Genomic DNA, 15,229 nt, shown 5'->3' with positions numbered 1-15,229 from the left:
CAGAGGAGGGCCACAGAAATGATCAGAGAGATAGAGCACCTCTCCTCTGAAGACAGGCTGAGAGCGTTGAGGTTGCTCAGCCTGGAGAAGAGAAGGCTCCGGGGAGACCTTATTGCAGCCTTTCAATATATAAAGTGGGCTTAGAAGAAAGGTGAAGAGATTATTTTTTTTACCAAGGCCTGTAGTGACATGACAAGGGGCAAGAATTTTAAAATAAAAGAGGATAGGCTAAGATCAGACATAAGGAAGAAATTTTTTATGATGAGGGTGGTGAGACACTGAAACAGGTTTCCCAGAGAAGCTGTGGGTGCCCCATTCCTGGAGGTGTTTGAGGTCAGGCTGGATGGGCCTTTGAGCAACCTGGTCTAATGAGAGATGTCCCTGCCCATGGCAGGGGGTTGGACTAGATGATCTATAAAGGTCCTTTCCAACCCAAACCATACTGAGATGCTATGATTCTATGAAATTATCATCTACCTGCAGGTGTTCAAGGCATGCAATTTATATTTACCAACAGAAACATTTCTAAAACTCGCTGAAAAAATAGGCATCTTTTGTCTGAAATGCATAGGCAAATCAGTATGGGAGGGCCCTCCAAGCTATACTATCAAGTGCTTTAAGTAAGATCATTATCATACTTCAACAGTCACTATGTTGTGCATATGTATTGTCTCTAAAATGCATCCACTAACACATTTTGTCACTTGATTTCTAATACACACATGACAGTAGGTGTATACTTTATTCCTTAAGTGGGACACTGCAGTCAGCTTGTCTGACTACTTGAAAGAAATATACTATTAATAGATTTTAGAAAGATGCATTATTTCATATATTATTTTTTTCAGGCATTAAATCCTAAAGATATGAATGAAACTGACAGAAAAATGAATTCCATCCATTATCAGAAAATTACTCTGTGACAGACAATGCAGCCAACTGCTAGGACCTCTGTAATAGTATTTTACTTTGCTCAAAAATGCACTGAATGAAGCAGCCAAGAGAAACAGGACATAATTAAAAGAAAGGACTTAGAGGTTCCAAATGGCAGCTGTACAGCTTCCTAATATGGAAAATTGAGATGCAGTATCTTGCTAAAGAATTTTTCTTTTTTAAATTAGAGTAAAAAAATTATTTTGTATGCAAGAATGCAGAAACTCAACACAAAATATCCACACTGTCAAACAACCAGTGCATTGCATTTATGCATTGTAAGCACTCAGGTTCTTTTGCAAAACTTCTCAAAGGTTTTTTAGTTTGTTTTGTTTATAAAGGAAAGTCCTACATTTTCTAGGCATCTGAGAAACAGAAAAAAGGTCTTTTTGACAGTAACAAAGGAAAACCAGAATACAACAACAGGATTTTAGAGTAATATACACTATCATAAATATATGATGAGTTACCGGATAGCCATTTCGCCCTGGTAGACCCTGGTTGAATGAGATGAAATGGTATGACACATATTAACAACACAGTCATGACACATGACAACAAACATGCAGAGTACATTACTAGCAAATTATGATTTGCATATCAATTGATTTTTTTATATGTGATATTACAAACAAATAAATATGAAATACGTACTACACAGTGAAGAAATGAGGCTTTGGCAATGGAAATTATATGTTTTAACTTAAATAAACCCTCTAACTGAAAGGCTACTGGCTACTTCTGATGCTCACTGAAATTCCTTTTGTTATGAAGAGAATTATCCATGTAGACTGAAGGGCAATATGTGGTTAAAAGAAAAAAAGTTTAGTGCTTAGGTAATAAAGTATTAGATACATAGGCTACCACTAGAACATAGGTGGCAAAGAAGAAATTTGAGAATGCTATAACAGATCATAAAAAAAATTGAAAGCCCCAGCCTTTGGCTGTTATTACATGTGACACTCAGTAGTCATGTACAAGGAAAGTAAACAGAGCACTGCAGTAGCCTTTGAAAATACAATATACACATAATTCCATGCAGTGCTATGTGGGATATACAAATATTTGCTATTTAAAATGAAAATGATCACCACTGTCTCCCAGGTGAAAACAATAACTACGTTCACAACAGTTGCCCCTAGCCAGACCATAAGTGTCTATGAAAATGAAAAAGTGAATTAGGAACAGAAATTACATTTTTAAAGGCCTTGTAACAACTTAAACCCTTACTGCCTGTCAGCAAGATGAAGTCTGGTAAGTTTTGAGTATGAAAGTTGGAATTCCAAGTCAGATACTTCTTAATATTATTCAGTTTTGGGAGCTATTTCAGGTTTCTGTTAATATTGTCACAATTGAGACTTTTCTTGTTTTGTTTTAAATGGACCTATACTAAAACAGTGGGGAGGTGAAGTCAAAGACATTCATAATAAGGCACATCATGAACTCTTGCCACGTTGTCTTGCTACAGGAAAATCACTTGTATCATGATTTATGGTTGGTTGTGTTTCATGGGAAGACTGAAATAGAAATCGGGGAAGCCAGTGTTTCTTTCATATAGGCAGCATTAAGTCTGGCTTTTCATTGATGGCTTGTTAAATGAATTTGCCACTCTGAACTGCTGAGCACATGGTCAAAACCTTTCAAGGATAAGTAGTATCACTGCTCAATATATACAGATTACAGTAAAATCATTAGGTCACAGCAGAAATTCAACATATTCATTCATTATTCTCAAACATGCATGTAGCATAGAACAGACAGATAATCTGGTCCTGAAAATATTGTGGAAATACTGTATCTATCAAATTAAATAAAAATAGTTAGAACTCTGCAAACACTGTGAAAGAAATACTGTTCTAATGGCCACACTTCTACACCATATGGTGCACGTGGATGGCATGACAAATATGAATGTTTGAGATATATGTGTTTAGTCCTGTTCTTCAAGTCAGACTTTTGACCTATCCTGGGAATACACAACAAAGCAAACAAAAAAAAAACAAAAAAACCCAACCGAAAACCAAAACCACCATAAAACCCCAGAAGAGAGAAACTGTTTTCTTACAAACATGATTAGCCCAAGATTCAACCAACTCACTAAATGAAATAGTATTATTTAATACTCATTTTACACAAGCATTTACTGGCTGCAGTAGCAATTACACTGCAATGAGCTGGACAGCCTGTATACCTGCAAAGAACAAGGAGCCTGTACCCTAAGACTTTCTGGTAACTGCAGAGGAAGTTACTACCCAGCGAAAGGCAGAGTGACTGATAGCATACTCACACATTTTTATACTGTAGTAAAATATCTGTCATCAAGTCATAAGCAATGAACATGAACATAACATACTTACGTGGAATTGTGATCCACACTGCTATTTGAAGCGCTGAATATAAATCTTTATTTTTTTAGAGACTTTTTTCTTAAGGAACCTTCTGATTAAACTATTCAATTCCAAGATAATTAGTGAGTGTTTACACTGTATAAGTATAAATACCAAAATTCCCTTTTGATGATACATGATCATTTTATCACGGTGATATCTTAACAGGATCTAACAGATTTTTCCCTGATTCTGGAAGAACCAACAATGTATCACTGTACTTACAGGAGGTCCTGTGGGGCAGGGGAGAGGGAAAGAGGGTAAAAAAAGAGAAAAAAAGAATAAGTAAGCTTATGAAGTTATTAAAGAAAGACACATATGTACGAAGCCAAGCACAAGGCCTCAGGATTGTAAGTGAGCAAAACTGCTAACACACTGTACACATTTTCCCATTCAAGTACTTTTCAGCTTTGGTTGTGCTTTGCAACCTGTAAATACGACTAATGCCTAAATGCATGCGCTTACCTTACCAATTCTTCAATTATAGTCATGCAATCTTATGCAAGTTGCTTCTCCATCCATTTCCATGCAATTTCATGCAGGTCCAAAAATACCAGCCATGGACTACAATACATTTTGTCAGACTCCACATAAAGCATATGTAACCACATCACCAGTTTCAGTTAGCCACGCAGCTGGCATTTGACCACAGCTTGGCAGCAAAATTGCACAAAGTACCCTTGGCATTTAACCTTGGCATCTTGTCAAGCCATACATGTTCCAGCATCTTCCAGCCTTCCAACTTTGCCTGTGAGGGGAGGTTTCAGTGGCCACCTGACAGTGCTGAACTTTCTTTTCATCACCTTCCTTTCTCAAGGCACACATATAAAATACTCCCCATTAAAATGTCACACTTTGTGAAGTGATATTTGCACATTTTTTCAATTATTTAGACTCAAAGACTTTTGTATAGCAGTTCTTGGAAACATTATCAAAGGGCCACAAATCAAATCTACTATTTCAGTCTTATTAAGTTGAGCAGCTGCAGCTCCCAAATCAATGGCATTTCATTAAGCTTTTATGCCTCTCTCTAATTTCTGAATAAAGTGAAGTGCAAAAGGAGTATAAAACGACAGCAGCTGTACTTTGAGATTGCTTTTAATATTGACAGGCTTTTGGTTTTAACAATGCAATTTTATTGTCCAGTAACTAAGGTGATTTCTTTATCCAGGTAAACATTCTTAAACAGCATTTTAAGGTGCAGGTCTGGTTTTAAATGAGAGAGATCAATTTCCTTGATTAATAGTTTAATATGTGTTTATTTGAGGTGTAAAATGAATCGATAAGCATCCTGCAAAGTAACTGCCAGGATCGTTTGTAAGACAGTCTTCAACCACAGAATTTCCTTCTGTACCATAGCATTTTTCTCTGAAGTAAATACTACGCCAACACCGAATGGAAACACCAAGGAGATTTCTATTAATCTTTGGCAGGGCTTGTCTTCAGTTTTGTGATGCAGGAAAATACGGAAATAGTTTTTAAGAGCTAGATAAATGATCATTTGCAGAGATAAGAAAGGCTACAGAAGATTTACAGAGATCAAGTCGATTGGAAGATTTTCCTAACTGGCAGATTAGATGAGAGAGCCAAGGAGAATAGAAATGCTCATTTTCTCCTGCATCGCCTCCAGAAAGTTCACCTTTATGAAAAACTCAATCCCGCAAGGTAATCAACAGTTCCAATTCCCATGAATGTCAGCAGGAAGAGGTGCTCAGCACCTCACAACATTGTCTCAAATGAAATTTCAAGCTCCACACCAACAGCGGGATTCTCTCAACAGCAACCTCCCTGGTACAGGGTAACGAACCAACAAATGTTTTCCTTATTTCTGTAAGAACTTAATTGCTGCTCATTTCTAGTAAACAACAATTTCTCTCATACAGAGTAGTCTACTTATCACATTATTTCCCTAAGTACCGACATTCTTAACATAAGGAATTTTATTTCCTTCTTTATTTCCTTATAAAATTGTTCGCCTCAAACCAAGCTGGCCTGATGCAACACTGACTTATAGTACTCCAACTACTGACTTACATGGAGTTATTCTAACTTCCACAAGTGTGAGAAGACGCCAAAATGGTTTGACAATTACCAATGTGTTACCAATGGTACCATGTCAACCATTATGAAGTGCGCCTACAAATTAATGATGCCCAAGACTAGAAAACTATCTGGAAAGCCACCAGGTATATGCCAAGGGTCACAGATTTTTACCAGAGAAGTTTCAGAACTCTCTTTCAGAGCACACAAGCAATAAAAGTAAAAATGAAGGCATGCTGGGTACACATCCTCACAAAAACACAGACATCAAATAACAATGGATCTTATGAAATTGAAAACTTACCAGTCTCTCCTCTTCTGCCCCGCTTACCTCTTTTCCCTGGAGGACCTAAAAAGAAGATGGTAGGTTGTAACTTTTTTTCTTGAAATTATAGGTAGAATATCATTTGTGTTTGGATGTAAGGGCACTAAACAGATGCATTACATGAAGTCCAGAGACTTTGGCTGAGCAAGGGCAAAAGATAACCAGAATAAAATTTAGGAAGTTGAAGATAAAATTGACAGCTACATGATCCACTATAGGCTCTCAGAAAAAAAGGCTGGGAGAAACTTTAGAGGTCATCCAGTTCATCCCTCTCTCTCAAGGAAAAAGTTAACCACATCTAAATTACTAACGCAATTTCCACAGGTATTTTTTCCCCAGTATTTCACTGTTCTGACAAGCAGAACATTTTTCTTTATGTCCAACTTGCTGCACTGAAGCCCATCAATTCTTGTGCTTTCCACCACGAACCCAGAGAAGAAATTGTTCCTTTTCTTCTCTCAAAAAAAGTCTTTGTATTCCTCAGAATTGCTGCACCATTCCTCCAATCTTCTCAAACCAAACTTACCTCGGGGCATTAAATTTCATTTAGTTATTACTGTATTAAGCCCAAAGATTAGCATTTATTTATAAGAGGAAACCCTCTGGAAAATGCATCTGACCTTATCTGAAAACACTGAAGAGACGAAGAAACCATCACCTGGCCTGTCATCCCCCAAACACTAACAACAGTGTGTGTGTTGTTAGACACTGTCTAAGGTGCTTTACTTCCAGTTTGTATCTGTTAGCCGTACCGCAACGGTTTAGTCCCTGTATGCTTTCTGCTAAGGAGTCCTTTACTACTCATTGTCCTTTCCCCACAAATATTTGCATCCTATAGTCAGTGTCTGCTGCCACCTCTAAAGAAAAAAAATCAAATCGGCTTTGTCCCTCATTTCTGCACTCCAACCTTCAACGTCCTTTCTAAACTGCAGACATCCCTACGACATTCTTCCCCTCTGCTTGGTGACCTTGACATATTGTTGCTGAAACTGCAAGGGACGTACCCTTGCACTTCTCCTTGTGCAGCTAGGAGGAGAGGCAGCAGCTGTGGCAGCGACACAGAGTACTGAAATGCTGCTGCTCTGAAGAGAGAACCACAGGTGGGACTCCCAAAGCTGCTGAAGAGAGGCAAGCACACGGCTGGAATTTCCAAAAAGCAGCGACGCGTGCAGGAGCACAAGTACCTCTGCTGTGGCTGTATCTCACCGTTTGTAATAGATATTAGGCGCACAGGTGGTTTTGTGCAAATAGTTAAGCAACTGTCTGCTACTTTAAACAGCTACAAGATTTTACAAATCATCTGTGCCATCATCCCATAGCTTTTAAATGCATATGAATGCCAAATCTTAGTTTGCATTATATATTTGCAGCAATCTGGCTTAAAAGACTAAGATGCTGAAAAGCAACAGTAGTGATACAATTTCAATATATACATGAAATAGCACTAGTTTGCCAGGGAAATAAAAGAATATTGATTTAAAAAAAAAAAAAAAAAAGAAAGAAAAAAAAGAGGAACAGCTCTTGCCTTGAAGGCAGAGAGGTTTATTTCTATCAGATAAATCTCACTAAAATCCTTCTTTTTTTTTTAGGAAGGAATGAAATTTGTCCAGCAAACCATATTTCCATAAAGCATTAAATTGCCAGTTTAGTAGCCATGTACAGTGACATCAAAGAAGGGGCTCCAGTTCAGGTCTTTCCTCCGACATCAAGGACTGATCCCTTCTAAGCTGTTATTCTGAGATGCCTTGATTTAGATGTAAAATCACCAGAAAAATGCTTATTATTATTATACTTCCAAAGTAACAACACTACTGAAGTTAGGAAAATTACTCTGGACTTAGACCAGTATTAATGAAATCACACCACTGCACCTGACCTTTGGCTCATCAGGCCAGCAGTATTTAAGGGCCACGAAGTAATGTGAATCACTTCTCCCTCTCATTGAAAGCTCTTTTGATTTCTGCACTGCTCAGGTCTCTGTCAAGGTCATGGCATTTGCAAACCTCTTAGAAATTGTGAGATGAGAGGTGGTGGATCTTGCAAACTTCTACTGAGTTTTGGCAACCATTTGAGGAAATAATTTATATATATATATATATATATATATTTTTTTTTTTTTTTACCAACACAAAGCAATTCATTTTAAGCAGTTAATTACGGATGGTTCCAGTTCACAGAAATGCTAACGCTGACATTTAAGTTCATCACTAGATGACCTACTACTTCAGAAAGTACATGAGCTTTCATGTTTTTCTGAACAGGCTGCTTTCTCTAAATCTTAACTGCCAACATCATCTGTTACTCCAAGAGTTTCCAGTTATCAAAACCCTGGGCATTTTGCTATAAATATTAATTTTCCATCTGTCTGTAGTTTTATAACTTTGCACTAACTGGAGGATTTGGTGGAGACTCATTGCAGCAGAAGGAGAAGTGAATAAAGTTATACTAAGCACAATGTCAGTTTACAACAACTCCACAGATTTTTACAGAGTGCACAAGATACACAACGTATGACAAAAGTATTCTGAACTTTCTTGCCCAGGTTAAAAATCTCTCTAGAAGAGTATCAGAAATGTCCATGATGAATTTAATTTTATCCAGAGTATTTAAAAAGTAGTTTGTTTTGAACACCTTTTTATATTAAAAATACAAAACTTAGAAAGAAAAACAAAAGTTTGAATCTCAGTGGAGTGAGCTGGGTTAATAAAGATTAATGATACTGAGCAATAAGCAAAACCTAGTTTATAGTAGCCAAGATTTGCTAATACATTGTTTTCCTAAGCTCGCTACATTTACCTACAGGCAGGGAGTAAAAGTAAAATGCCAGAAGATCAGCTGGTTTTCATTTTTAACTTGGTTTAGCTTCAAAATATTTGAAATTATTTTATTCTTCCATAAACATTTATGAATCTATTTTTTATGAGCAGGAGGTTTTGAAGAGATTTTTTTTTTTTCATTCAAACGTCAAGAAAAATTAATGCCACTGATATTCCACATCTATGAAGGGAATGTTGAAAATTAAAGAAATGGGGGGGGGGGATAATTCCAAAACCTAAGATTCAATTAATTATCTGAATTTATCTTCTCAAGCAGTAAATGTCAGCTGCTGAAAAAGTTTTGCTTTTCTTACCTACCATAAGAAACTAGCAAACAAACAAAAAAACCCACAAACAGAAAAAAATCCTCACACCCCCCACACAACCAACTTCAGCCAGGTAACAGCTTTAGACTTTGACACTTGATATTTTCACTGAAATACAAGCAATAAAAAGTGACAAGTCAGTAATAAGGCTGTAACAAACAATTCCTCCTCTCTCCCCCAAATTCTTCTCAATCTTCAGTAGAAGTAGCTGTTGAAATAACTACTGATACAGTACCATTGCAGAGACCATGTAGGAACAAGAATGTAACTATTAACAGGTTTTCCAAGATATTTTCAAAAATATTAAGCACATGGTAACATTCACCTTCTAGTAATGGGTATTCTAATTTTTGCAATCAGAAATAATTAGTACAGATAGACTATTGTCAGATCATTGTTGTGGTCCTGGAGAGGTTGCCTCAATGTGCCCTATTTCTTTTTAATAATTTAATAATTTGTCCTCTATGCACGTAGTGGTGCCAGAGGTCTGTGGCGAACCTACTATTTTTATACTGCTATATGGGAAGCAGTTTTTACTAGAGGAAAGCAGATTACTATTGTATGTACTCCACTATATGCCTTGCCATATATCAAAAAAGGTCACATAAATCAGCCACACACCTTAAGGGGTGGGAGCCAACATGCCATCTTCACATTACAAAAAGACTCAGATAGGTGCTTAAGCTTAAACGGACAAGAGAATCTATCTTAATCTGATAGTTAAGAACAATATAAATCTTAATTTTAGATCTAAGCATATTTTTTAAATCAGATACAACAGATGGAAAATACACTCTTTTAAAATTTATTTATTATTGCATTCTTCCAGTGCTTGGGCTGGTTAAACTGAGTTAAACTATGACATCGTTAATTTATTAAAGACACAAAAATGTAAAGATGGTGTATATTGTTCACACATTAGACAGCAAAAGCAGGATTTTCTTCAGTTCAGTTCTCCACCTACATTCTAAAAAAGAACATTCCAAAAGCATGAACAGGTTGTCCTTGCTCAAAGGGAAAAAAGACTGACCTATCAAAAGCCTAAAACAAGAATAGTGTTTTCCTTCTCCGAGATACATTTTTAGCTATAGAAGAAATAATTTACATTGTAATAATATACATTTATGAGGCATCGGGAAAACTGGGCTCAGGTTGTTAATCGGTATGAATCAGTGATGATGACTAAGTTACATTGCTTCACACCAGCTAAGAACTTTGAAAACAAAGGAATAGACAATGTGCAGTTTGCCTCCATCAAGCTTTGGCTCTGTAACTTTCTCTTAATCTTCTAAAGACTAATCCTGTGCTGCTAAGGAGATAGATTCAATAATTAAGTGGCCCAAACTGGGAGAGGAAGTTATGCCTTAACAGTCAGGTCTCTCAAAAAAATCCACATATTCATCTTTAGAACTAAGGGTAGCACATTGTTACACTGGCACCACCTGTATTCTTTCATTTAGTGATATATTTACAGCAAACAGATTCTACTTTTCAAAGCCGCACACTGAAAACAAACAAACAAACAAACAAAACCCAAAACACCCCCAAAAACATTTGGTGGATGAGACCTACAGTCCCTCTATCAGCACCTGCCAGGCACGTCAAAATGCTTTGCCATTTGGTCATCAGCTGATCTAGAAAGTCAAGTTTGTCCTAATTTTGGAAAGAGCTACAGTGGCATTATCAAGCCATAGGAAAAGGATTTACCCATCTTGGGTTATACCAAACTCCAACAGGTACTCACTGTCCCTGCAAGTAAGAGCTCCTACACCAAACTGGTGCACCAGCCTAAGGATAACAGAAGAGTTCAGAATCCTGTTCCCCGTTTTACTGAGGCCCAGGACCTTGCTCGCATGTCGCTTGACACACACACATAGCTACTGTTAAAGGTAATGAGTATTCCATGTGTACATGAAAAGAAGAATATTTTCCTGGCCATTTTGAAGGACATCTATTTCACACAGAGTTTACAGCAGCATAAGATTTTGCCCATCAAGTCAGAAAAATGAATTGGCCCAATTACGTTCTCAGAGTAAATCCTGAGCAATTTTGCTGAAGTTAGTAGAATTATTTCAGTATCATCAGGCATAAAACTGCCAACCTTGCTGAAATCACGTGATGAAAATACCTAGAAGTCAGCTGAACCAAACCAACCAAGCCGCCCAAACTGTCCTTCCCGATTCTGCTGTAACGCTGGCAAAATAACTGCTGTTGGTTGCATGTCAAGCTCCATCACCCCGATTTGTCAATGGATTCAACTCTCTCCTTTCCACTTCCAGAGTCCAACCCAGCTGCCATCATTTAATCCCATTCCACACTTCTCCCTGTCAAACAAACCCAGAAAGGACTCGCGGTACCGCGCTGAACCGAGCCAACCCCTCGCTGCCCACACGGAGAGGACCGCTTTCCCAGCAAAGGGACACCTCTCTGTTTTACAGCCGTAGGGGCACCAAGTGACAGCGCAGGCCCGTGACGCAGGTAGGCAGCAGAGCAGAGCGGCAGCCGCTGAGCCCAACACCTCTTCCTGTGAAATACGTGCACCACGAGCGGCGTGGTGACTCCAGTTAATGCTGCGTAATTAACGGCCCCATCCTGCTAGCCTCCTCTTGCTGGCATGGTCACCGACTTCAGCAAACAGTACTGAAACATCCCAACGAGCTGAGCTCTCACTCGATGGATGTCTGGGCACCTGAGATTCAACAGACACATCCACGGTCCTTTCCCATAGCACTGCCATCGATTCCATCCCAAGTAGGGACAAAGGGGAAGATTTCTACCTCCGAAGCTGAGCACGCTCTTACAAACACTGCATGGATCTATTCCAGCCGACTTCTTCAGCCTGTTTGCTCTTTCCTCTTTTCCTAGCTTTTTTAGCTCACGTAACACTTGGACTCTTCTTTCCTCCCATTCTGCGTAATCATCCCATCTGGCCTGTCAGTCTTCTGCTTTGTACCTCGGTCTGCCTGGGATGATCTGCCCGAATTCCCTACCTCATAAAATTATCTACCTCATTTCGAGCCTCAGCTGGATAAATAACATTCATTGTTTCACACACAGTACATCATCTTTTTGGCTCACCATGAAACATCATTACATTGCAGAGCTTGGATGCATGTCAGAGGCTATTATGCAACTTGGCTGAGGAAATGCCAAAATCAGTCTATCTGATCCACAGCAAGGAAATCTGACCTCCCTAAGTCAGATTATTTGTACCACTTCTGTGCACGCTACATGCCATCTGATTAGAGGCATCTAGCCTAGCATCATTTCACTAGTACCAGACACTAGTGAGAGAGCTCAGAGAATCCCATGATCATCACTTGTAAGATAGCCAGAACTGCACATACTGCATAAATTCTCTCTTTTTCTTCTCCGGTAGTTAAACATGCTTGAAGCGTGAAAGGTAACATCCTTTCCAAAAATTCTAACGTCATTCAGTATTATCAATCTGAATTAATTCTATAACTATATCAATGTCTACTCCTTTTTTCCCTTAACCTTGTAAAACTGTTGGCGTAAGAAACCATGTGTGACAATAAGCCTCATCATGTAAAATAAGCTTCAAGAAGTATTTGTTTCTTTTTGTCAATGGTAAGTTTACTGTCTCATAAAATCAAAGATATCTCCTTCCACATTGTTATGAGACTGAGAAACTTACATTCCCTACCCAGCTTCTTGATACCATTGTGCTAAATAGCACACACATTTTTAAGATGTTCTCATGTTTGTCTTCTTTGTAGGGTGAAAATACGCTATTTTTTTCAACCTCTCCATCTGAATTTTCTCCATATCAGAAAACATAATTATTATTACCTTTTCCTAAGCTTTCTCTGATTCTGCAGTGAGTCTTTTAGCATGACAAGGCTGAAACATCTCATGCTTTGTCCACAGACCTGAGCACTCACTCCAGCATGACTCCTTCAGGAGGAGCACTAATGTGTGTCCAGCAAAGCTGCTCCATACCAGGAGTCAGCAGCTGGCAATGAACAGCTTGACACAGCCTTTCCTGCAGAGCCTGGCAAGAAGCATCTCTCAGCTCTCAGGTTCTCAAGCACTTTCCCAAGAGCAGGTCCTCCTCCCAAGCACTGTCTGTACTCAAAACTTAATAATTTCTCTAAAGACAGCTCACTTTAAATCTGCAAATTTCACTCTGCTTCATCTTTCCCCCAACAACACACTGGCTCAAAATGAAATCAAAGGCAAAAATTTCTTAAACAAGACTTAATGCCATCAACTATAAAGTAGAAGATAAGCCTCGACAAGCAAAACGTACATAAAATTCAATTCTTGGCTACGGGTAACCACCAGACACCCTTTCTTGTTTTCCATCTAACCTAGAAGTCCAAAGATACTTTCCTTCTGTAACAGCTGCAGTAGAGGGTTCACAGCAACCCTGGGTTTTGAGCATTCCCTGAGCACTACATAACTTCTACTTCTCTCTCCCTCCACCTAGACTCCTCATAGATATAGTTTTCCAGCATAAGTGTACTTCACCTATTTGGTCCTATTCAGACCCAGGCACTGGGAGTCTTTGAAGCTGCGTTTACCCGGCCCAGCCCACAGATAGTTTGGTGGGTTGAAGCAGCCCAAGAGCTTTGTGAATGCTGCTGGTGCTGCTCCCTGGGGCTAGATGCTTGAGCGCTTAAGGGATATTCCCCCTTTTAGTTGCTCTGCTGGATACCAGCTTCCAGCCCAATCTGAAGACTGGGCTCATTAAACACTACATAAACATCAGGTACATGTATCTTCTCTTAATGCCACAAAATAAGGTGGGTTATCTACTTTCTACAAATACTACATGTGACCTTATTAACACAGGTAATAGGTGTGAGAGCAAGTTGTTCTGTCTACAAATCCTCCTCCCATCAGTTTCCATCTTTTTTCTCTGTTTCATTATTGTTGTTTTCATGTTCTATATGAGTGATCAGTGTTCTAGCAAAACTGGCACCACTAGTTTACCTAACAGACCTACAGCATATTTTGCATTATTCTTCATCCTTCAGTGTATGCTGACACTTTGGCCATGTGCTTTGCCATAGCTGTAGTTTTAGGAATGCCTTCACTGACCTATTCATAAATATATCACAAATCTTTACCAAATTACAGGAGTCTTGCGATGCATTACAGTCCCAAAGTTTAATCATATGGACATTTTCTCTCTTTCTTTTCTGTTCAGTAGGAGGAGGACTGGGATAGGAAACACTGCTGCTTAGGTGACCTCATTTTGGGAAGACTTAACAATGCAGAACAAATACATTCTTGAACTTTGCATTTTTCACAGGTTACTGTATCACCAAAGTGCTGTGGCAGAACATGTGTAACTGATGATATTTAAAATACTGTCAGAGGTGAAGATTCACATTTATAAGGCAACCAATTAAATTATTCACCTCAGATCACAGCTTTTGTGTCCAGCTACGAGCTAAAATTACAACCTATCTTGCTAAAGCTTTCTGAAATAGATCCCAGTACCCTGGGCTGGAACAGTTTGCTGGGTCTTACAGACTAAATTTTAGTTGTGAGGCCGCTAAACTATTTTAATGAACATATAACACTCCAAGAGCACATGGTCATCTTTACAAACACAGAAATAGCTGCTATCACGTGGCTGACAAATATTGCTGAGGGACAGCTGAAGTATGTAGGGATAGCTATTCTATACTAGCAAGGCACGAAAGTCTTCCCATCATTTCTACTTGCCATTCCATTGTATTATTATCATGCCATATCAATAGTTGGCCCTATGATGCAAAAAGCATATGTCATATTGAGAAAAACTATTTAAGCTTCATTTGACTTTTTCAGATACTAACATAGATGAAATAAGAAATAAGGTATCAGAATTAAATTCTTCTTTGGCCTCAGTAGAATTTAAATTACCTTTAGGAACAGATTTAGATGCTTTTTGAGGACATGCAGCCATACCGGATGGTGAAGTAACTCAACAGTACCACTCTAGTTGTATTAAAACAAAAGCTTCAGAATTAAAAGCCCTTAAAACCTAATCCCGCATCCACCTTTAGGAATGTTGTATCTCAAAGTTCTGCCATCAACAACAACAACGTAACAACAGCGGAAAGCACATCATCTTTCTCAAATGCAGTGCTTTGGACAGGCTAACTCTCAAGTAGAGAGTCTGTCACGAGTCAACCTTTCTCTAGAATGTAGACAAAAACACAGGGTATAGGTCAGGACAGAGCAGGGCTGCAGCATTTCAGGTAGTCCTGAGAAACAGAGACCTTTCCATGTCAGTCAATGCACTCCCCCAGCCCAGTAAATGGCAGGTACCCTTCCATGCAGTAAGTACTATGCAGACATTCATCCTGGCTGTGGCTTTCATGTTACTTGTGTCAAGTTACACTCAGTCCTGAGCAGTCGATGTTTTTTTTGTCACTTAGGCAC

The sequence above is a fragment of the Aquila chrysaetos genome, chromosome 1 (genome assembly GCF_900496995.4).
Source record: "Aquila chrysaetos chrysaetos chromosome 1, bAquChr1.4, whole genome shotgun sequence".
Classification (NCBI taxonomy): Eukaryota; Metazoa; Chordata; class Aves; order Accipitriformes; family Accipitridae; genus Aquila; species Aquila chrysaetos.
Note: the sequence above shows the minus strand (reverse complement) of the source record.